Source organism: Erithacus rubecula (genome assembly GCF_903797595.1).
Source record: "Erithacus rubecula genome assembly, chromosome: 6".
Taxonomy (NCBI): Eukaryota; Metazoa; Chordata; class Aves; order Passeriformes; family Muscicapidae; genus Erithacus; species Erithacus rubecula.
In genome coordinates this window covers 1,306,914-1,328,929 of record NC_136688.1, presented here as the reverse complement: position 1 = coordinate 1,328,929, position 22,016 = coordinate 1,306,914, and the positions used below count along the sequence as shown (strand labels likewise).

Here is a 22,016-nt window from a genome sequence, read left to right as displayed (position 1 = left end):
TAAAACCACTTATTATTTATCAATCCAGCAATTCTGAGAGCTACTTAGGGGAAAAAATACCCCAACCCTTATCAGATGAGACCAGCAGGACTCCAAAGCAGAGCATTGGCACTTGTCTGGAAAAAGTGGAACCACTTAGACAGTCTCAAAGAAGGAGCAAAACATAGCCAAAACCACCCTTAATGAAAGCTGCACCTTTTCTCTGAGGAAAACAAACAAGTGAAGTACATGGAAACTCAGCCAGAAATAAAAAGTAACACAATCCCTTGTGAACTGATAGAATATGAGAAAGCCCACTGCATTCCCAGGTTAGAGAGAAGAAGCAGAATATTTTTACTGCTTAGTTTCTTTCTAAATCTGGGATATGTTTTTTTGGCAAGCCTGGATTTCACCTGAGGGTAATGCAAAAAGGAACATAAAAAATCCCAACATGAATGACAACTGAAGAGCAGCCATCTGTGTGGGCGTTTCTCTTTCCAAACAAAACTTGGACTGAAAAGGGTTTTCCAGGGAGCCAGCCAAAAAAAGGGAAACTTCATCAAGAATCACAGTGGGATCTGCCTGGAGAGTATGCTGCATGCAAGTACCAGGGCTAAAACCACTCCCCCTGCCACTACCAGCAGTCCTCCCAGATGTCCATCTGTCCACTGTTCCTTATTTTCCCGTTTAAAAACCCCACTGAATGCTGCTGGGGAGGACACAACGCATGGCAAGTAATTACAGAGCAAAGCAGAGCAGAAGCACCTTTGGGGATAAGCAGCAATTCAGGCAGTCACCAAATGCTGACCCTCCATGAGGGCTGCATGAGGTCTCTGCTTGTGAAACCAAGCTAAGGGAACTGGCACAGTTGTGCTGGGAGGGCTGGGTAAACAGAAACTATGGAATGCCCACAGAACTGCTCACCTGCACTAAACAAAGGTTTTAAAAAAGGCAATCTGAAGTCAGCTCTGTTCCTTGCTGCAGGCAACCCAGAAACTGCTGGAATTCCCACTGCTGCACCCTCCCATGCAGACATGAGTTCCAGCATTCAGCCACAGACATAGCAGCTCCTCACTTGCCCCAGTACTTGGGACTGGAGGCTGCCAGCCAAGTTCAGCTCTCAGCCTGCTTAAAACCTAGCACATTTGCAAGGCACAGGGTCAAGCTAGAGCAGATGGAATGCTGAATTAGATGCTCAGCCTCCACCCAACTCCTTCCAGAGCAGCTCCTGTTACACCACTGGTGACAGGGTATTGATTCAGACATTAGCAGTTTACATGCACCTTTGGGTCAACCCACAACAGTGATTTTCAGTGTCTTTGCCAGCAGATTACAACATATGCCCACATACTTTAAGCACATTTCAAAGATATTGGCAAAAATTCACTGATAGAAAAAATATTTTCCTATCAGAGTACTCAAAACTCGAGGTGGACATCTCCTCCATAAACTCACCCATCTGGAACAAAATCCTCCTGAGCTCAGAAAAAAAGCTGACCCAGGGATGCCCTGAGATTCCTGCTCATTTTGTAGCAAGCCACTGTAAGAGGAAATTGAGCTGAATACTGACATGCTTAAGGCCATTTGAAGCAGAAACTGGCTTTCCTAACATATCAGTGTTCTTCCAGCCTCTGAGGGCAAGAGACAGAGAGGAAGAGAACTGCTTTTGGGGAGAAAGCATTAATAAGACAGGAATTTCCCTGATATAATTAGCAATGTAAGGAAAAACCACAACACCCAACCACCCACAAACTATCCCTAAGGAAAAGCTTCAAACCTATTCTACATCCACAGCCACTAGGTGTATTGCAAGCATAGGGCGACTGCTGCATCAATGCTGGGGCACACGAGATCATCTGCATCCCATACAGACAGGGCATTTGCAAATGGGAAGTCCCCAGGGAACTATGGAAAACTGAATAGCTAAAACAATCCTGATCTGCCAGCTAATACAGATGGTTCTTAACAGAAAGATAATAACAGGCTTTAAGAAGACATAAACTCCCTCTCCCAGAGAGAAGAGTGTAATTTTGGCACTTATTTTTTCCTAGTCTTCTCAGGAAGCTTGGCAGGAAATGGTAGAGGCTCTCTCCACTGAATAAATTCTTTTATCAGGTTAAATTATATTAATTCCTTCAGGAAGATTACTGCTCTAGGTAGTTGATGAGTGTTCCTACCCCAGTGACTGAAATAGCACTTAAAATTTTGTTTTATCCCCTATCCTTTCACAAAGATGCATGTTTGTTACCTGCAGGCAACATATACCTACTTGGACCAAATGCAGAATACATCTAAATTCATCATTTTTTCCTGGTTTCCAAACATTCAGAAAAAAATTGGAACTGAAAGATTTTCCTTGTTTTCTTAAGGGAACCATGACAAAGTTGCTATGCAATTGTCTCTTGGGGGCAGGGAGAAAAAAACAAAAGATAAAGCAATCTGCTGGAATCAACCTGCAGCAGGAAACAAATAATTTACATGCCCACATGTGGGATCAACTCTCAGTTTTTAAGAGGAGTAAGTACTAAAGGCTTTGAACAGTCATCCACTCTCTGGTGTGTTATTCTCAGATGTCTGGTGCTTGCAGCACTACCAGCTAGTGGTAACAAAGATGACTCTGTAAAACAAGTGGTGGAAATGTCTGAGGAGATGCAAAACCAAGAGGAACATATCCCTGCACCCCTGAAAAGTTGCTGCTCATGTGAGTGGTTAGACCCAGAGTGGTTAGAAGCAGTTGGTGAGAGCAATGAGGCATGTGAAGACAGTTTGTCCCTGGAGCAGCAGCTGGGGAAGAGAGGAAGAAGACAGCTGCAGCATTGCCCGAGGAGATCCCATGTGCCACCCTATTAATTTCAGGGTATTTGACAAGGGTACTCAAACATGGGCATGATACATTCCATTTCATCAAAAAGCTCAACCCTCAGTGAGCCTCCAGTGGCCCCAGGCATGGGTGCAACAGGACAGTGCAATGCACTGCAGGGACAGAACTTTTCCCAGGGACGCTGCAGTTAAGGTAACTTGGCTAATTCACTGCTCAGGGTCAGGCCAAAAGGTTGGCTCATTGATTACCTGTCCCTGAGACACTTCCCACCCACTGCTGGTTAACCTCTGTGGCAGCTGTCAAAAGGAAAAGCAAGAGCAACCCAGACTGAGTTATTCACTGCAGCAACACAAGGCTGTGCTCAGCTTGCATTACCCACCTCTTATGCTCTCACAACAGTGTCCTAAGCTGTTTTTGAAGTCAGCATTTAGCTTTTTTGCTAGCTAATATAACATTTCCTCTCCTTTCCCCCAGTCCGAGGATTTGGCAAAATTGCTTCTTCTGCAAACCCTGCTGCAAATGCTGAACTTTTGCCAGTTAGACAGGGAAAGTCTTGACTAAAAATAAACCATGTTTCAGAAAATAGCTCTCCTTCCAGTACAATGAAGTAGTGGATAATGCATGCAAGCAGATCTGCCAGGAGAACACAGCCTCCTGATTTGCATAAGAATCTCCTCAAGCTCAATAGACAGCTGCAACTCCTGTGACTTACCCATCTTAACAAAAAAAAACAAGGGTGGGGGGAGAAAGGAGAGAGGTAAGGTTGAGACTGCTGAGTTAAATCAGGTTTCTACCTGTAGTGGCAGGAAGGGAAGTGCCACCACCACTTGCCTGCATCCCCAGTGAACCAAGCTGGTAATAAGCCACATGGGAGGGAAAAGATGGCATTCCCTGCATAGTCATTACAGAAGGTGAGAGTTTGTTACAGGAAATTCACTGCAATTCAGGCATGAGAAGGGAATGACCTGGGATTTTGCCACCTGAATCACCAGGAGTCTGGGACACTGACTCAGTGCTGGCTCCCCCAACTCAGACATACCTGCAACAGCTTGCTAGCAAATGGAGACACTCCTGCCTTTGTTGTTCCCCTTCTTACTGTGATTTTCCCTTTAAGAAAAGGCCTTTTACAGCAGAAAACTAATTGAAGAAAAGGAAAGCCTGAGGATAAGGCTGGCATGGGAAGCACAGGCAGTGCTCAACTAACCAGCTCTGCTTTCAACTCCAAAGTGGAGGGCACATTTACTTGCATGCTGTGATAAACCCCAGAAAATACAAGGAGAATTTGGTGGAAACAGCTCCACCCTGACTCCTACTCCTCCAGCACATCTGCAGCACCACCCAGACAGTCCCGGATGAACCAGGTTTTCAAGAAAGATCTCTTTCCATAATGAATCCATTTCACTTTTTTAGGGATCAAGAAAGCTTTATGCAGAAAGTTATGGTTATATCCTCATACAACCAAATAGGCCATTCAGGCAAGCCAAATGCAAGGCAATGCCATTTTGATGAGATCCATGAGGGATGGATGTTTGCAGGAAGAGCTTCTTTTGCTCCTAGGGCAAGCTGAAGGTTCGAGCTCAGTGTGCCAGGCCAACCCTCCTTGTCCATTAATACTCCCACAGCAGGATCCACCCACTTTTCAGACCTCCCCCGAGCAATCACAGATGGCAAAATATTCCACTCCAATTCCAGTTGCACACACTTCTGATCAGTTTGGAACAGAATTCCAGGTAATACAGATAATACCGCAATCCAGCCCTTTATTTTCGCCTCCTCAAAGTAATCCAGAAATTGAAAGCGAGGTGCAAAGCCAACCTGCTGGTGGCATAGCAAAGGGCATCACTGAAAGCATGTTTGGCATCTCAGGGACTTCAACCTACTTAGGCAATGCACTTAGAATGTCAAACAGTTGCAAAGAGCGCAGATTAGATTTTTCATTTGAGCACTGATGCCTTAAAGCAATAACAAACCACATAACTCAGGCAGAAGGATGCACAGGGCAGCACAGGGGAGGCACTACTCCTCTGCTCCTGAGAGCAATCAGTGGCAGAGCAGAGCAGTGATTATCCAGGGAGGAATAAGCTGCTACAGGCCGTTCTTGCCATACATTAAGAAAACAACAGCAGATTTGTTCATGGTTGGATACCAACACACACCCAGCTCCCTCCCACCCTGCTGGGGACACAGGCGGATGCTCGCCAGGGGGGAGCTGCAAAGGCCAGCTGAGCAGGAGGGCCCAGCAGCCGCCTGCGCAGCGCCAGCTCAGCCGGGATTCCCCAGCTGCTGCTCCGGGAAGGAAAAGGCAGTGCCTGTGTTAGCAGGGAGCATGGCCTCCCAGGAGCTGCTCTGCAGCAGTGCTGTTTCCAGCCCTCTCCTCTGAGGGCTGCAGCACGGCTAAATGCAAACCTAATCTCCCGCCTGGGTGTTTTCCCAAAACCTCTGGATGAAAAAAAAAATTACAATTCACTGCAGAGCAGTCTGCACCACAGGATCCATTCCACACCCATCAGGAAAACCCTGCTCACATTTCATCCCTGGCCTCATGCAGCTCCTCCTCCCCTCACCAGGAACACAACAAACATACCTGTTCAAAGCATCAGCTTCTCCTATAGCATTGACCAGGAGCCAGAACAAGATTCCCATTGGCACACAGGAACTGGCAAATCCTGTAAGCATTAGAGAGAATTGTAATTAGTGACATTAATGAGAGCTGGCTGGTGAAAAGGAAGGATACCAAAGCAATCTCGCGAGAATCAGGAGGGTGTTAGATCCCTGCCCTGAACACACTCCTGTTTAGCTCTGGCATCATAGCAGAGGCATGTGGCATGAAGCTGGCAGGGAACTTCTCCAAAATCACAGAAGGAAACCAAAGTAAAAGGCAAGATGATGAGTCCCAAACCAACGCCATTCATCCAGTAAAGCCTCCTTAAGAGCCAGTGCACTGAAGATAGCATCTATGTGCTTTGGTACCTTACTCACATAGAAGATATTTAACCAGCACTGAGCAAGAGCTGTGACAGAAGTCACCTCTGCCGGCTGCAAAAACACCTCACTTCGGGCATTTGATGTGCCTGCTGAATGCCAAAGAAAAGACAGCAGAAATGTTTTACTGGAAACAACTCTAAGCAATCACAAGGAGTTTTTCTGATGATATAACTGAAGCAAAGGTCACCACATCTAATGTAATTTTACTTTTCCCATCTTGTTCATGCAATTGTTTGGGGATAGCAAGGAACACGGTGGATGAATGACCATCCTTAGGCACACTGTAACACAGAGAGGATCTGGAGGCTGAGGGAGGTAAGGAAACAGTGACAAGATTTCTCTAGTCAAAATACCAAACCAGCAAGAGGAAGGTACAGAATCAGTCAGACAATGTCTCATGTACTTCCTGCCAACTGGACCTCATTATGTACTGTGAGAAAATTCATGCAGCACATCAGTTTACCTTGGACTGAGAAAGAGAGACTTGCTTGCTTTCCCCAGTCTCTGCAGGTGATTCATACACCTGTCATTGCCAGCTGGTATTTAAAGAACTGAGAAAAAGTCTAATCCGTCCATGGTTCTTCCTCACTCATTTTCCCCTTTCTCCTTTCCCATTATGGAAGGGCTAAAGGCATTTCTAAGGATGAAAACAATGCTGAAGGCCACAAGACCACAGCACAGACCTTGGACTCCAGTCTCAATCAAGCCAACCAAAAAACAAATTTTCCATCACCCTGTTGCTCTACATTAACTGAAACACACGACTTATTTACTCCTGTTATGTACCTCCAGGAGGATCTTCTGTTGTTCTTTTGAAGCCAGTAAATGAACACCATTCAGCAGCTCTACAAGGACAGAAATAACAGGACAAATCCAACTTGGCCAAGTAGTAGTGGTCAGTGGTAGTTTATGTATAAGGTATGGAAAGCAAGGAAATTCATACCTTAAATTCACATGGCTTAAATGTGAAGGGGGGGCTGCTTTAGCTTTGTAGGACTTCATGTGCACTGGTAGTGACCCATGCCTGCCCCAGGGCTCAGCACACAGGGAGTATCAACATGGCTGCCATACAGCCAATCTTTTCTCTCTTCCTCCTCCAGTTCCTTTTCCATTTAACAACTTTCTCAACGCAACTCCTACTCCTAGACAACGCTGCAGAAACATCACTGGCAAAATCCTAAGTCCTCGCTTCCCAGTACTGCCAAGCAAGGCAAAAAGTGATGCCTGCAGCTTTCTTAAGTGCTGCTAGATTTAATCAAAGCCATATGAAGGTGGCCTGGCTTGCCTTCCCAAAGCAACTGCAGCTCTCAGACAAAGCATTTTGTCCCACAGCAGACAAATATACTGGAAACACAGCAGAGTGCCATGGAATCAAACTGCTCAGCCCCCACCTTAGCTCCCAAACTTCCTTCTCACAGTGCCCAGGGCTACTCTTCCCCAAGACACAATCAGGCTCCAGGCAATGCAGAGCATGGATAACACACTCATGACAGCTAAGCTCCTCTGCCACTTCCTGCAGCTTCAACCTGTTCATCAAAAACATATTTCTCAGTTCCACCACCTCAGCAGACCCTCTCTGTCCTTGGCCGAGATGACTCCTTTCTTATTGCAGATTGAAGTAGTGCTGCAGAAACACGATAACCTTCTGTTTCATCTAATACAGCAAACAAAGATTCACCAGTTTTTTACAAAGCAAGGCAGCAGAGGACTGAGTGATACTGGATGACTACAAAGAAGGGGCATCCACAACTACTGGGGTCAACCTATTGCAGTGCCTCATCACCCTATCACAGAAAAATTCTTCCTTATAATCAATCTGATACACTCCTTGATACATTCAGCAGGAAGCTTTATTTAAAAGCTGTGTTCAAAGTCCTCTCAGAGGGAATACAACTGGGTTAACTGGGAAGCCAAACTCTGGCAGTATGTACACGAAGCCATCAGTTAGCAGTGCCCCACAAAGGACTCTTCTAACACTGTAGCCTCGCAGAAATATTAATGCAATAATGGCAATCCTTACCACCCTTTTACATGGAAGGAAACTGGAGTAGAACAGGATATGTTCTACCAGGGGCTACACAGCTGCTCTTCAGCAAGCCATGCCCACTCCCACAGGCTCATCAGCTCAACTGATCCAAAACTACCCTCTGCTGCCACAACAGACAGTCCTGCCTTTTCCCTCCCCCTACTTCTACATATCCTAGTTATCTCTACACTAGAGGTAGCGACCATCATTTGCTTGATCCAGCTGGAAACCATCCCAGAAATAAGAAAATAAAGGGGAAGAATTTCTGGCAGGAGAACAGCCTGAGATCAGCTAACGCTGATGAGAAGCATGACCTCAGAAAGATGGCAGAGTGGTACATGTGGAAACCTAGATGAGGCTTCAACCCATCATATATTTGCCTTTGCACAGGGGTAAGTCATGTAAAATCAGTTTAACAGATCCATTCACTCCTGAACGTGCTCAGTCACTCACTTTTGTAAAGACCCATCCAAAACAGCCTGGTGATTTGCTCTCTCTCCAAACTAGGCTGATGCACCCAAACAGCAACACACCACAGCTATGCAAGCCTTGCAGCTTACCAAGGCACAGCGGTAAAACAAAATTACTAATTCCTCCAAGAGGATTGGGGATTTTCTTTTTTTCTTTTTGGAGGAGGGGGGGATTGTTTTGTCATAGCTGAAGGGCATTCTCAAATGGTTTCCAGGAGCAGAGGAGCAAGAACAAGCATATGCAAAGGATCTAGCAAAAGCTCTTAAGCAAAGCAGACAGCAGGAAGCTGAAAATAAATACGCAAAGCCCTTTGCAGCACCAAAGTTCAAATCCATCTGGATATTTCTGAGGCTGTCACGGCAGCCCATAGAGGGGATTTTCCAATTCCTTGCAGGGAAACCCTGGAAAATAATTGGAAAAGTAGAAGCACAGGCTCAAACTCTACGCCAGACTTTCATTCCAACACGTGACCAACTTCAACAGCACCAGGAGTGTGAGGGAGGAGCACAAGACAGCCCTGCTTGGTCCCCACAGGCTGACTTGTCATCAGCACTGGGAAGCCTGAGCCCCCTTCACGCCCACCCTGCTTCTTCTCTGGCACAGGTGTGGATGGAGGGGGTGCAGCAGACACAGGTGCAGCTCAGAGCAGCTGCCAGCACAAGTCTTCACACGCCAGCCAGTCACCTCACCTCCGAAACCAGCAAGAGGCACAGTCCCCACACAAAGAGTACATGCCACAAAGCTGCAGTGAGCAGAGGGAGACAATTCAGCTTGACCAGAGGTCCCTTCCAAGTATCCCAGGAGCAGTCTGACAGAGCTCCCAACCACTAGCTCCTTACAGAGGGGAAGGAGGCAGAGCTAATCCTGCCTTGTTTTACTGAGTTACACAACATTAGTCACACAGGCTTCTGCCCCAGGGCCCCCAAGCAAGCCTTGCCTTCGATGGTTGCTTCGTGCTCCCACTGAAACCATCAACTCTCAACAGGAACAGACAAGCACACTTCAAAAACTCACATTCAAGCTTACTTTACACACCTTTCACAGAAATACCCACAGCTGCCCCTCCACTTAACACAACTCTTTTTTTTTTTCCCCACCAGAAACAGCACCGAGTTAGTCAAATTGAGTTTCCATGGCATTAAAATCAATTAACCAGCTACACATCTCCAACTGACCCATTTCCAGTTTTTCTGATAACTATTACCATGCAGACCACATGCACACCCCCAAAATATCCCAAAGCATTCTTAAGAAAATCATAGACTTTGTAATAAAGTTGAAGCTTTCACCTCTGCAGAAATGCATCTTAGTTTAAAAAAAAAAACAAAACCACAGCCGATCAATTCAGGTCAATTTTTACCGAGAAGAGCTTCAGAAGTCAGCAGCAGCTTGGTGTAACCACAGAGCTCATGTGAGGCAGGACACTAGAGCCATCATGTCACACATCCAACATTCATGCTGGAGACTTTCCAGTTGCTTGCATGCCACCTCCTAGCAGCAGGGACGTGGGGCAGTGCACAGCTCCTCAGCTTGCAGGGAAAAGCAGCTCATTGCACTCACCAAAACACCAGTGACCACTGGTAACAGATGGAAGAAATGCCCACACCTGTTTCTAAGTACAGATGAGCTGCCAAAGCAACCAAGTGAGCCAAAACCCTTCAGATGCACCTCCAGAGAGGTCTCCTGGCCCATGCCACAGCTTTGCTTTCCCCAGCAGCTTTGCAGCACCAGCAGGAATCGCTCTGTAACAGTTTTGCAAGCAGATGCCTGCAGCGGAAGCAGCCTCTGGTGCACAGCCTCTTTGCTCATCTTAATGCAATTCTTGAAATCAAACTAGAACAGCTAAATTCATTCTCCCTGAGCTCCGGCAGGATAGTGGCAAACTCAATCTTTTCATTTCAGTCTGCCACTTCCAGCAGTCAGAGAACACGGAGTAGAAACATTGAGGCACAAACTAAAGACCAGGGATGCATTTCCCAGGGGCAAATACCCCTCCTGCCCAGCCTCTGTCGCCATGCCAGATCCAGCACCCTGCTGTAGGTGATGTGCAATCTCCCAAGTACTGATCTTCTTGGATATGCCAGAGGATGAGGTCAGTGGAGATACCAGCTGGCATCCATGCCCAAGGCAGGAAAGCAGTAAGGGAAGAGATCCCTGCAAAATCCAGACAACAATCTTGAAAAACTGTTTCCTTGGACACACAGGAGGCTGAGAGCCCCCTGCCAATAGAGGGGCAGAGGTACCCCCTGTCCCTTCTCCCTCCTGCTCACTTCATCTGCTGGAGGGAAAAGCTCTGGCTGCCATGGAATCTCTGCCTGCCATCAGACTGAGTGCTGGAACGTAAGAGGGGAAGATGACAATGATTTCCATCCAGACCTTCGGATGTTAAAAGCATGGCAAGGGCAACACTGCAGGAAAGAAGACTCTCTGAGTTCACATGTCTGTAGAGGGCCAGTACAGCTGAAGAGATTTATAGACCAAGGCTGAAAGCACACACACACTTGCTGAGCTGAGTCCACCCCTTGTATTGACACATGTATGGTGCAATTTTTTCCACAGAAGCAGGATTACAGCACCCTACTTTAGGAGGTGACTAATCACATTTTAAACACATAACTGGAAACAAGTTCAACCCCTTCAGCAGTTAAGATCTTGTTGGTTTTCTCAGCTATATGCTACATATGCCCCTTCTCAGTCCTAATTCAAGTTCCACCTGCTGCACCTCATGGCATCTTTCTCTGACAGCATGGGAGACCCTGAGCAAACTCCAGCCAGATTTCTACAACATACAGAGAGATCAAACAACAGCCATCAGGTCACCCCTGCCAAGCCTGCTGTGGGATTTACACTGTGAGCTCAAGGCAGGCAGAAGAACAATGTACCAGGCTTTGCTTAGCCTCCAGACATTTAGAGCATCTCTGGGAGGTCAAGTGATGGCCCTACCAGCCATTTATCCACGGGAGCCAAGTGGTGGATATCTGTCCCTCACAGCTACCCTCAGCCTGGTCAGCTCTGCAGCAAACCTGATAGAAATGCAGCTGTGGCTCAAAAATACATTGGTAAAGAAAAAATTCAGTATCAAGTCACTTAGACTGTAGCAGCATCAAGGTAGCTTAACTGTGCACCTCAGCCACAAGAGCCATCAAACAAATAAATGCTTTGCAGGTCAGACAGAGGTTTCCCAGTGAAACTTACACAGCAAGTCCAACACAGCAAATAGTGAGGCTTTGAACTAATTTCAGTAATTTTATCTGGTTAGCATCATAAGCAGCACAGGTAACATTTCTGACCCACTTTGTTACCACCGGAGGAATGAACACATTACATCCTTCATCATAACACCCCCCACCAACCTTATATCAATCATGATCAGAACAAGGCACCACAGCTTTTCAATAAACTTAATTTCTAAATATACAGATCATTTTCCTAACTGTTCTTGCATCTATTCTATATAGAAAACTTTGACAAGACTCACTATCAGTGCAACCTTGCTCCACTCATGCCCAAATCAGATGTCAGAGCTTTAAAAGAAGGAAAAGAAACACTCAAAAATTTTAACTTGGGGTGAGAAAACCACACTACTAAGCTAAAACGTCTTCTGTAGTCAGCTATGATGCAAACAGGAGAATTTTTTTTAAAAAGCAACTGCATTAGCTCTGACTTGATACTGTATTATCCCAACATCCTGCCACCGTGGTGGTGAGTGGCATATGTGGCTCTCACATGCAGGACCCTCACTGATTAACAAACAAAACTGAAGGCAAGAGGAGAGAGGATTTAAAAACTCAAGACAATCTGCTTTTGATCCTGATTTCTGGTGAGTGAATTGGCCCACAGCATATGCATGAAGAAGTCAGGCATGTCTGCACAGCTGCTGCAAAGAGAATAAGAGATGCAGGAGCAGGCTGCAGACCCAGGCTGGCTGTCCCAGCTGCTGCTAGGTCACCAGCAAAGCACCCACCTCACTTTGCTCAATGAGCCACTCTCCCCCACACCTCTTACAGCTGGAGGCACTGGCAAGCTGCTGAATCCACCAACAAACCAGCATTTTGAGCAAGCCACCTTTAGCTTTAGTCCTGCTGTCAGGATGCCAGCAGGGACCCGCATCCTAACTAAGGAGATCGGATGTATACTGATGGGCACTTAGGCAAAGCTGGAGTGATAGGGACACACAAAGGGCTGAGCACCCCCAGCCCCTGCTTCTTCTTCATGAACTTTTTCTCCCCCACCTTGGACTGATGACAAGAAAAATCCTTCACTGAGCTCCAAAAGATGAGGCAAGTGATTTGTTTGCTTGAACTTTGAGGTACCACAGCACTGGATCTCACTGGCACTGTGAGCTCCCACCCTCCCTGACACAACTGCCCAGCTGCTGCTCGTGGCACGGGAAGCTCTTCTGCAGAAACCTGAATGGTGCTGGCTCCTGTGTTTGATTTCCAGGATCCAAGCCACCAGGAGAGCTAAAAATATCCCAATTAACCATTCCTTTTCAACACAAGACCTGGTGATGGTGCCACAATAGTATTATACAACTGCAAATCAAACTAAGAAAAGTGAGAAATCAGAAAAAAAATATTTCAAAAAAAAAACCAAACTGAGCAAACAGCTAGCCAGGACCATAAGATCTGAATTCAAGCATAGACCTCATCGCCAAAAATGTAGAAAAGCTTGTGCTACTTGCAATTGTGGTGGCTGGCTCTGAGGTTCTTGCAAGCTTTGTGGTGTGACATACACAGGGTATGTAATTTCTGTTCTGCATTGATCATACACAGAGAGCTCACTCTGGCCATAGCCCATGCAAGCTGTCTCCTGGATCAGCTGGCTGCTTAGCATGGTGCCATCCTGCATGTCAGGAGTTAAGCAGGAAACTTTTATTCCCTCTAAAACTCCATGCAAAGAGACAGCTTAGCTCTGGAGCTAAGGATTTCCTCACATGAAGATTTAACAACAGATTTTTTCATCACTGCCCAGTCTTTGCAGTGACATGCAGACTTTAAACATCATCTGTGGGTAATACTGGAGTATATTACTCAGAGCAGTGCACCCAGGAGAACCAGCAAATCCTCTCTGTTTGAGCCCGAGCGTTAGCTTTACCGTGGAATTACATTTATCTCTCTGGCACTAGGCTCTCATTAATGGAATTACCAGGCAGGCTGCTTCAGACTTAACACTTGAGAGAGGCGGGCTGGGATGGCTCCACTCCAGCCTCAGCCCGCAAAGCCGGCACTGTTCCTCCATCCTCCAGCGAGCCGCCGCCCGAACGAGCCCGACCCCGTGACGAGAGCCCGGGAAACAAAAGGAACAACCCCGAACTGTCCAGAGCAATCAATATCTTTCTAGGAACATCCAGGCTTCTTGCCAGCTTTCTCCCAACCCCGATTTAGCTCTTCTGCAGTGCAGAGGGGGATGGCACGCGCAGCAGCAACCCGGCAGGACGCGGAGCCGGCAAGCGTGGCTGGCACTCAAGCAGACACTTAGGGGGAACAATATTCACCGGCCCCTCTACAGATACCTTAAGCTGAGGGTACAAATACCTTCAGCAAACCCACAGCTAGGGAGAGCACCAGCCACCTTGAAAATCCAAGCAAGCACTCCAGTCTGAATACTTGCTTCAGAAATACCCACTGCTACTTCCATCAGGGAGGTGTATGGTACCAAACCAGCTGAAATTGCTACCTTCAGCACTCAGGAGTATCTTGCACATTCTAGAAATCTGCCTTTCACCACACAGCAGCTCTTGCAGTGCCATGCTGAGCAATCTGCAGAGTGGCATGAACCAGCCCCTTAAAGAACCCCTGCACTACCCAGTGAAATGGACAATGGGGATATCCCAGGTTGCTGAAAGCTGAAGGGGCTGCAGCAAGCAACCATTCCAAAAAGCTGCACTGATAGCTCTGCAACTTCAGCATCTGTCGGGGCTGTTCTTTACACAGAGCAGCTGTAGGTTTCTTTAGTACATTCCCAGTCACCTGCAAGGCAACTTCATTAAATTCAGCGTGGATGGAGCACAAGGAGAAAACAGAGATCCACCAAAACCTGAACAATATTTGCCTACCACTGTTCAGGAACACAGCTCTGCCATGACAAGTGGAAGATAGAAAAGGGAAAGCAAGCACAAAGTTTATTTGCAGAGCACAGACATGTCCTTCCAACGGCTTGAGCTGTGGGAGCTGAATTACTCTCCCCTGCAATTAAAATGAAGGAGAGGAACGCACAGGAATTACTCCAGCACTGATTGTGAAGGACTGACAAGCTTTGAGTTTCAAAATCCACCTTAACACAGATTCCTTGGTGCAATTTTAATTCTAAAGAAAAGAAGAAAAGCGGTTTTGCTGTGAGAAAAGCTGCTGTACAACCCTGTTATTAAACCAAACAAGGCACAAATGAGGGAGGGCTGTGGCTGAGGTTGACAAAGCAAGGCTGAAGACAGGCTTCTCTTCCCCCTGCCCCTGCATGTGCTCTGCCAGGAGCTCCCAGCAACACGATTCAGAGGCAGACTGCCCCGTGACAGGAAAAACACACATAACACCCAGGCGGTGAGACCTCACATCTGACAGCACCTATGCAAAACACAGCCTGAAACACATTTTCCAGCTCCACAGAGTCAGCTTGATACTTAGCAAAGCCACACTGGTAAAATGCTGTCCCGTGAATTTAAGGTGAGATTCCTCAGCAGGAAGAGACTCTTGAGCATCTCCTTGCTTTCTCCATACAGAAAAAAAGAAAAAAATGAAAGAAAAAAAAAAAAAAGAGAAGCCTGGGGTAAGACTGTGGGGTTCTGCAGCTCAAGGTAATATAAAAGAGACAGGAGAAAAAAAACAATTACACAAGTACAATGCTCTGCAGGGTGGCACCCAGGGGAATAGCTACAAAAACTACTTTCTTTTTAAAAAACCAAAAAAGGGTAAGGAGCCATCAAAATTATGAGTCAAACTCCAAGATAAGAAATCTTACTGCTGGATGGGTGCGGCTGCCTGCTTGTTTGGTGGCTGTTAGGCTTTTTCTTAAAGATAAACATGTCTTTCAGAACATGTTTGTTGGCCAATCTTCTCTCTGACAAAAAAAAAAAAAAAAAAGAAAAAAAAAAGAAGAGAAAGAAAAACACATAGAAGGAAGCTCAAGCTCACAACCATGAAAACGATAAATGAGACAGGAGAGCTTCTGAAGAGCTCTGAGGTCATGCTTCACAGGCCCTTTAAAGTAAGATGAAATACATCAAAAAGAACAAAAGAGGAGTAAATTTAAAATTCCAAGTATTGCAATAAAATTTAATCAGAGAACCTATTAAGAAACTCTGCAAGAAGCAAACCCCACTCACAGAGCCCAAAACCTGTCAAGTAAAATAAATAAGTAATGTTTTGCACCTATTTCATTTGCAATGCTGTTGATATAGAGTATTTAATCAGAAATTCATAGTCTGGAGGAGGATAGCTCAGCAAATGCATCCAAAAAAAGTAACTTGTATATCACAGGCAGAACTATCACAAGCAAATCTCTCAAGAAGGGTGTAAAATTGAGCAGAGAATGGTTTTGAATTCAACAAAACGATGGCTTGAACACAGCCAAGGTAGAAGTAGAAAAGTACTGCAGGCAAGCAAAGTGTAAAGCACCCAGGAACTCGGTGGAGCAAAAGCCACAGCAGGTTCCATCACTCTCACCAGATTCCCTGCTGGCTCAGTGAATTGCAGTGACTTGGATCACTGCCTGCAGCCTGGCCAGCTCAGCCCAGGACTCTGCTGCTCTCCCCACAGCTAGGTGTTAAGCAGCCACCACCGAGGTTATACAACAAGGTTATTTTGTAATCGCCTTGGTTCAGAAAGTTTTTTGCAGTGGCCATCAACACATTTTGGGTTTTGTGTTGTCTCACTCAAGAACATCAGAGGGGAAGTGACTGAGCACAAGGCAAGATATTTACCAGAATGACAGGTTTTTAACTGAGTCCTGGATATCACAACTGCTGAACACAACTCTAATTAAAGACTAGCCCACTAATACTTTCATCTTCTTCAACATAGTGCTCACAGAGAAATGACCCGATGTTCTCATCTGCTTTGCTACGCACCCCTTCATTGATGGCATCCCCTTTTCCCTCATCCAAAACAGGCACTAAAATCCCATCTGGTCAACGCAGCTCCCCACAAGACTCCAGCACATGCCCCCATCTGCCATCTCGACAGGCACCTGAAGTTCCCTGCTCCAGAGCCAGCATCGCCTTCCTTGTCCAGCAGGGAAATTGTTGCCTTTAACTCTACTCCAGCTGGAGCACAAGAGCAAACGGAACCATTTCTTGAAGAAAAAGACCTCGCGATTCAGCACGGTGCCAGATTTCACTTCTGTGGTTGTTGTTTTCAGAGGAGACATTGCAAGGCAAGGCGGAGAAAACCAACTGCCCGCAGCAGGCTTGTTCCTCCAGGCGCTTGGGCATCCCAGCTGCCAAGCCAGGCGCAGGGAGCCATCCCGGATGTCCCAGTCCGGATGGCAGCAGGTACTGGGGGCTGCCCGGCCAGGCCGAGAGCCGCCGATCCCCGCGGGCGCAGGGGGTGCTGCGGGCTCCGTGCCCCCGGGCCGTGAGGGGCTCCGGGCGGGCCAAGCCGCCCCGAACGGTAACCGGGCTCATCCGGGCAGCTCCGCGCCCTTCATCAGCTGGGGAGGGGCTCGGTATTTTGTGAAGGGTTTTTTTGTTGGGTTGTTTCGTTCTGTTTTGACCTCAATGCAGCCCCAGCGGGATTCCAAGGAGCAGCCCAGGCCGTGGCAGAGCCTGTGCCCGTGCTCTAGCCCCTGCTCCGACCGCCACACGCACCGCCGCCCCACACACACACAGCCGCATGCATCCTGCCCCCCAAGCACACAGCCCTTCGCAGCCCCCATCATTCCCGTTCCCGTTCCATCTCATTCCCATTCCCGCCCCATTCCCATTCCCATTCCCGTTCCAATTCCCATTCCCGCCCCGTCCCCGCTCCAGGTCTCACCGCGGGGCGCATCCTCCTCTCCCGGCGCGCGCCCAGCCCGGCCCGCCGCCGAGCCTCGGCCGTCGCGCTGCCGCGCAGGCGCACTGGGAGCCCCGAGAAGGACGTGTAACGGCCGGTACCGCACAGCGTCTCGCGAGAAGTGAATATGACAGCACTGGAAAGCTCACCCAACGGCACGGGGAATTAGCTCAAATGGTAGAGCGCTCGCTTAGCATGCGAGAGGTAGCGGGATCGATGCCCGCATTCTCCAGCTACTTTTCCTGCTCGCTGCTGTCAGCCTGCAGCCGGCCCCTGTTGCAAACCAGATCGTTACTGGTTTAATGTTTTAAAATTCCTACATATTTATTTACTTCTTTGGCATTCTGAAACACCACAGAACATGCCGAGTTAGAAGGGACCCACCAGGCTCATCGAGTCCAACTCTCGGCCCAGCACAGGACGCCCCAACAGTCACAACCGTGCTCGAGTGCACTGTCCGAACACTTTAACTCTGTCAGGCTGTGACCCTTCCCTGGGGAGCCTGTTCCAGTGCCCAGCCACCCTCTGGGTGAAGAACGTTTTTCTAATAACCGACCTAAACCTGCCCTGTCAGCCCCAGGCCATTCCCTTGGGTCCTGTCACTGCTCACCAGAGAGAGATCAGCGCCTGCCCCTTCCCCTCACAAGGAAGCTGCAGCTGCAGGGATCTCCCCTCGGTCTCCTCCAGGCTCAGCAGAGCGAGCGACCTCAGCTGCTCCCAGTACAGCGACACAGACACGTTTGCCTATCCCGTGCTTAAGGCAGGCAGAACACTGTCTGTGCATTCCTGCCACTGCAAGAGGGACTTTTGTTCCCATATTGAACACTGGACAAGGCCACAGCAGTGAGCAGCATCCACTGCATCCAGTTCTTTCCACACAGCTCCGGCCACAGCTCTCCCTTTCTCATCCCACCCAAGAGCAGGAAAGTATTTAGAGATCCCTTCACCTGGAGGCCTCTGGTAGATCCAAAACACTTGTTTGCCTTCTGTAAATTTAATAAATAATCAAAACACCTCAAGGAGTCATTCATGTAGGTGCCATTTATTTAAAAAAAAAGTCAAGACTTTGCTCTCAGAATTTATTCAGGTGCAAAGTGCAAGCAAGTGCTTCACATTCTGGTCCTATTCTACTGCAAAAAGCCACAAAAAATAACCAAGAGCTTTAAAAATAAATATAAGCAGTTTTTAAAAACTGATGGTGTACCATGGAAAAAAAACAACCTCACAGGATTACACTCAGCTGGCATTTCCATCCCTGCCACAAACTAAACAGGGAATTAATGGATAAAAATAATTCTTAGCATTTTCCTGTTACATGCACTAGGAAATGACCTTTCTGGCAAATTTCAATGACAAAGAATAAAATTCTGCTTTCAAACTGCTCACAGGCCCCAGCCCATACCTGAGGAGACTGCAAAATATCTCAATATCTCTATGCAGCAAATTAATTCTGATAGTCGAAGGAAGACCTGGATTAAAGAGAGGATGCAGTGGGTTTTTTATGGTACAAGCCTTATGGGGAGCAGCTGAGAGAACTGGAGTTCTTTAGCCCTGGAGAAAAGGAAGCTCAGGAGAGACCCCATCACTATGTTCAACTACCTAAAAGGAGTTTTAGTGAGGTGAGGGGGTCTCTTCTCACAGGTGAAAAGTTATAGGATGAGTGGAATGGCCTCAAGTTGTGTCACATGATATTTAGATTGGATATTAAAAAATTCTCTGAAGGCATAGTCAGGCATTGGAATGGGCTGCCCAGGTAAGTGTTAGAATCACCACCCCTGGAAGTGTTCAAAAGGCACATGGATGTGGCACTCTGGACTATGGTTTAGTGATGAACACAGTGATGCTGAGTTAACAGGTGGACATGATCATTTGGAGGTCTTTTCCAACCTCCACAACTCTAGGATACAAAGTGATTTTTTTGGGCACAAATACCCATGAATTCTCACGGGTACTCTCATGGAGACTAGAGAGAGATGCCTGTACTGGCAGAGGACATCTACTACTCCTTTCTGCAAAAAAGGCAATGGTGACGTGCAAACTGCAGTCTGAAAAACAGATGAATGTGTGGTTGTTGGAGTTCTCTTAGCTTCAAGATTTCATTCTTGCCTTTTAAAACTGATTTAAACTCACACTTCTGAGTCCTGTACAAACTCATGAAACAACCAGCTGTCCCTACAGTGGCCTTCAAATTTTCAGCAGATTATTCAAGTCTTCCTGTGCAGCAGGATTTAACAGGAAAGTGAAATCCACTGCAGTCTCCTATTTCATCAGCTGCTACACAGCTGGCATGAAGAGACTGTGTTGTGAAGTTCACCTGTGTTTCTGGTCTGGTCCTCTCATTTTCCCCTCTAGCTGTGGCCCTACCTCAACCCTCAAACCCTGCAATGACTTGGAGACCAAGAGCACCGTCGGGGTGAGAGAAAACCAGAGGACCATAAGTCTGGTCAAACTGATGCTGCATCGCCCTCTGCAGATGGGCAGGCAAACACTCCCACAGGCTGAGGCAGAAGATGAAAAAAAGCAGAGATGCGTGAAAAATTCCTCCAACTGTGCTTTTTTCTGCAGGTGTGTTGGTTGGTGAACTTACCTGGAAGGCTCCATTTTCTTGGGGCTCCATTTTGGCTGGACCCACTGTGAAAGTCTTTATCCATAGGGATAAAGTATTACACATACACTCACAGCACTATTTCATTATAATGCTTTCCACTCCCCCCAAACACTAAATCAGAGCAAAATGGAAACAAAAGCTTTTCTTTTACAAGAACAAGGCAACCACATCAGAACAACAAGAATTTCCTCCCTAATGGTTTTCTTGTGGGAATCTCTAATGAGCTGCCACAGTATGGAACATCCATATGTGTGTGCACATGCATGCAAGTCAGGGTCAGCAATTGCCTGTATTTGCTGAAAAACCCAAGCCTTGCTCAGCCACCTCACCACCAGCTTGCTGCCAGCATCTGTTTATTGACCTCCTTTTTTTTTCTTTTTTTTTTTTTTTAAGCTGCTGGGGCACCAGTTAAGCCAGTCTAGCTCCTCAGATACTTTGCTCCCCAGTGCTTAACCAGCCCACTGACTCTTCAGGAATGACCCAAGTTTTGCATTTCCTCACCCTACAAAGCCTTACTTCAAGTTCACACACAAGCTCAAGGAACAAATGGCTTCCAGAAATGGATCAAGTAGGATATAAACAAATCCCTCACTGCAACAAATGGAGCTGGGCACAACTTGCTGTTTTGATCTCCACAGCTGAATTTATGGAATGAATTTTCTGGTAGGGATCAGTCAAGTTAAAAAAAGATCTGTCACTACTCTTAGAAGTTTATTGTTTTTGGTTTACACTAATGGCCTTAAGTATTCTTTTGTAAGTTTGTTCTAGGGCTATGTGCATAAATTTAGCTTTAAAATAAAGTAATCTTACATGCAGAGACACATCTCAACTTCCTCATATCCCAGGATACAAGACCTGCACTTCATGCCTTCCTGCCTCCATAACCAAATGGACATGCCTTGCATGTCAAGAGTCTTCCACTGTTTCTGTGGCAAGACACACAGGTATTTCTCACTGGTGTTTGCTGTTGGTTTTCTCAGCCCCATTTTGTATCATTTCCTCTGGTCTTGTGTGTGTCTCAATGAGCAGGGTCCTGCTTGCTGGGGAAAGGGCAATAGATTTTTCCAGAGATTCCTTTCGTTTTCCCCACAGTGCAGGTGGCCAAAGGGTTGACAGGGAGACAGTAGCACATGAACTTTTGGCACAGCTATTTGGCCTGCACATCTAATATTTCACCAACACAGACCAGAGTGTATTGGGTGCTTTCCCAAGGCAGGAGGTCTACAGAAGGTCCATGTGACATAAACCTCTCTGAAACCTCTAACAAACTCTAGACTTTGTCCTTCAGAGACTTCTGATAAGTGCAGTGAAGCGGGAACCAAGAGCAGAGAGATGCCAGCATTGGCTGGATAGGAAATGACACCTTTGCTGTTGGGCTGAATGACAGGCATCTCTTGACAGCATTAACTTTCTTCCTAACACTAGTGGTCTTCCTGAAAGCATCATGCCAAGCTAGAAAGGCAGAGACATCCTTCACTAGCCACAGCATCCCCTCCATTTGCCTGTCAGGGAGCATTCTAACAAACCCCAAAGCTGGGAACTTGGGCCATCCCCAAGCTCTTGCTTGTGCTTTAGCAGGTTTCAGGTCAGACCCAGATACACAAGGACTGTTCTAGCAAATTCTTTGTGTGGATGACCTTGTTTTCCTGAGAGGGAATAGGGAAAAGGTGAATTCTCTGGCTTTCAGCTCTCTTATAGGCAGTGAGGAAAGTGGGTTTAGCTCATTGAGCTCTCCTGGTGATTGGCTCCTATCTCCTCCAGGAGAAGGATAATAAAAGCAGCTGGAGGGAGCCTCTAGTATTTCTCCTGTGGCTCAACAAAGGCTCTGTTTCCCAGACCATCATTCCACCATCATCTCTGTCAGCATCTGCAGCCACAGGAGAGAAAAACAGATCTGTCCTTCTGCTACTGGATCATTTGCACGGTATTGAAACATTAATTCATTTTCACACCATTGAGAATGGGGGAATAAAGCAGGTTACTTCAACCCACAACTATTGTGCAATGCACCTTGAGTGATGGTTGAGTTTTTCTTGAGGAGAAGATCCAGTGGGAATTTGGGAGCAGGAGGTGTAGAAGTGAGATCCATGTTTACTGCTGAGGGGCAGTTTTAGGGAGCCACGACCAGGGCTGTGC

At 46.9% G+C, this 22,016-nt stretch overlaps 1 protein-coding gene across 1 annotated transcript in view; it reads right to left on the bottom strand.

Annotated features, from left to right (window-relative positions):
- The window catches only part of LOC306803991 (USP6 N-terminal-like protein), a 73,903-nt gene extending 56,486 nt beyond the window's left edge, over positions 1–17,417 (bottom strand). Inside the window, exons 1-2 of the mRNA XM_079310019.1 lie at positions 17,255–17,417; positions 5,385–5,466 (exon numbers count right to left, since the gene is read on the bottom strand). The gene's annotated coding sequence lies outside the window, so the exon portion shown is untranslated. The remainder of the gene's footprint in view (positions 1–5,384; positions 5,467–17,254) is intronic.
- Positions 17,418–22,016: the final 4,599 nt, after the last annotated feature.